The 2,769-nt window shown below is 33.2% G+C and overlaps 1 protein-coding gene across 1 annotated transcript in view; it reads right to left on the reverse strand.

Moving 5' to 3' along the window:
- The window catches only part of LOC108907844, a 70,006-nt gene extending 67,777 nt beyond the window's left edge, over nt 1-2,229 (reverse strand). The window contains exon 1 of the mRNA XM_018711664.1: nt 2,163-2,229. The gene's annotated coding sequence lies outside the window, so the exon portion shown is untranslated. The remainder of the gene's footprint in view (nt 1-2,162) is intronic.
- Nucleotides 2,230-2,769: the final 540 nt, after the last annotated feature.

Genomic DNA, 2,769 nt, shown 5'->3' on the forward strand with positions numbered 1-2,769 from the left:
ATATATATATATATATATATGTATATTATGTACTTATTAATGTTATTCCAGCTTTTTGTCGTTATTATCAGTTTGAGAATAAAAACATACTGTTATAGAACAATTGCATACAAGATTTGCATTTTAGTTTATGTCCCCATTCTTCTCTAGCTACTAAATTAATATCTGGTGCAACCAGTTCCTTTAAATACGGCTTTTTTCTGCGAAACAGGCGTCTGACACGGTTTTTGCACCGTCATATCGCCCTTTATTTAGTGCGATGGGTACAATGGAGCGGGCGAGCTGTCCGACAGCGAGAGACTAATGAAACCAGAAATAAAAAGACACGTTTTAGAACAAAGTTGTTTACTAGAGCTAAGCAGACCGATTTGTTGACGGCGACGCGGGAGCACTGGCGCCAACCCACTTAGTTCGCCGTATAAAATTATAGGCGACTTTTTTAGATCGAGGGTATAGAGCTTCGCGGTACTCCAATAGACGAAGTTTCTCATGTTGAATAAATGTCAGATTTATGAAGAGCTAAGTGGTACTTCTCACTTGCGGCAAATATACAGGATGTTGTACAACTGATCCAAGTCTGTAGTGATATAAAAGGTGTAACTTTAAGAGGGGTCAGTTTTTTAAGGGTAGTACCTAATACGTGTTTCCCTGAATACGAATCTAAAATTCTTTTTTTTTTTAATTAAATACAGGGTGTCCCAGAGTAACATGTGCAACGTAAGACCACAGATTCGTGGACTCAAAATATGCAGATATAGGCTAATTTACCTATATTCGAAATCGCTACATTTGGTCGCTAAATAGCCTCAAAGTTCGTGAAAATTTTTTGAATTGTATTGTGATATGAATGGCAAGATACATTAAAAAAATATTTTTTTGTATCCAAACCGCTCATTCAATCAAAATTCTACAAGAGGTCCAAAAACTTCCAAATAGTATCACCTATCAAATTTAAAATAGTTGTCATTATTGCCCGAAAGAGGAAAAATTTATGAACGGATATTATCATCATAAATCAATTTTGTAGGAGTTGTAAGTTTTAAAAAACACTATATATAACACCAAAATTTGTAGATTGGACGCAAAAGTCCACATCCCAAAAATAATACGTATTCGAGTTATTTACAAAATTCAAAAAATTTTCACGAATTTTGTGGCCATCTAGCGGCCAAACGAAGCGATTTCGGATGTACACGTTATTCTAGGACCTCTGTTATTCGAGTTATAATTGGTTTTTTAAACTGCTCTAAAATTCTTTTTTGCTCCCGGAATTAGCGTGGTAAGTTTTGCCAATGAACTATGCAGCACAATTGAAAACAGATTGCTTTTGTATGATTTAGTGATGTGTTATTTTAATGTCACCATATTTTTTTTGTGTGTCTATGTTATTTTTGTCGCTTTAAAAAACGTATTAATTATTTCAATGTTTAGTGATAGTAGTGTATTTTTGTGTTTTCGTTTTTCTCTTTTCTTCTTTTTCTCTTTTGCGCGATGTTATGAAAAAGCATGTATACAAATCAAGGAAGAATTTATATGGTTAGAACTTACTCTGTCAGGACGAAATGGTGTTGTTGCAAGAAGACGATGTCAGATGGATTATCCCGACATATAAGTATCGAATAAGAAAAATTGGTTCAACATTTAGAAGATTACGGGATGCTAATGTGGGATGGGAAGAAGAGACAAAGAAACTTAAAATGAGAAATTTTAAACGCCGAGGAAGAGGATCCTGGTGCCAGTACTCGAAGATTAACCATAAGATTTCAAGTGTGTTATGTGCTGTAAAAATCAGGTGAACAAACAGATTATTTACATATTTTTCTGTATTCCATTTCTTTATTTATTTGTTTACTGCTGTTTGAGTAGTACGCGCATACCCTAAATGTTTTATTGCTAGTTCGATTGGTTTAGAAAATTAAAAATAAAACTATGTCACCCACCTTCAGCTTCATTGAAAACCCTGGACAGAAATTGCTGAAATATGATACTAACTTCGGAATTAATTAAAAGTTTCATTAAAATAGAACTGTACTCTTAACAACCATGTATCATATACGAGCAAGGGTGAATAAAATATATTTATAGATGGTCAGAAAAGATATACTTACAAAAAATATTTAACAGTATACAGTATCTACACGTAGTAACTGAATGATCCTTACCTTATATATTTTCAGTTCTTTGGTTATATGCAGGTAGTGTCTATGTTTATTTTGACAGCTTATCTGCCTCTCTTTGGTAAGTCGGATACATTGGAATCCATTCTGAAATAAAATGCATAGTTTTACTTTCAAAATCACAAAATTATAACATTTAGAAAACAGGATATACCAAAGAATATTCTTTTTATAATCATGGCTAGTTCCATTTAGTTTACGTGTACTAGTAATACTGACACCAGTTAATAAATTCAAAACTTGGGTAAAAAAATGTATACCTCCAAGAATTATTAAAACAAAAATCAAAACATTTATGTCTATCCGAATTTTTTATGGTAATCATTAACAAACCAAGAGGTTTAAAACTTTGGTTTTCATAGAAACTGTCTCGGTGAGGTTCTGTTGGAATCTCCGCAGCTGAGATCAGTTAGATAAGAGAGGAATTAGTAGACTGTTGCGAACAAATACCTCAGGATTCAGTAAGGAGGATCGATTAATTCCTGGAGAGAGATGGGAGTAGTAATTTGTGTTACAGATTGCTGCAAATTAATTAACAATTATTTGCGACCGGATTTCAAGTGTCGTTGAAATATAACCAAAGAGTGATGAT

Source organism: Anoplophora glabripennis, unplaced genomic scaffold (genome assembly GCF_000390285.2).
Source record: "Anoplophora glabripennis isolate ALB-LARVAE unplaced genomic scaffold, Agla_2.0 scaffold224, whole genome shotgun sequence".
Taxonomy (NCBI): domain Eukaryota; kingdom Metazoa; phylum Arthropoda; class Insecta; order Coleoptera; family Cerambycidae; genus Anoplophora; species Anoplophora glabripennis.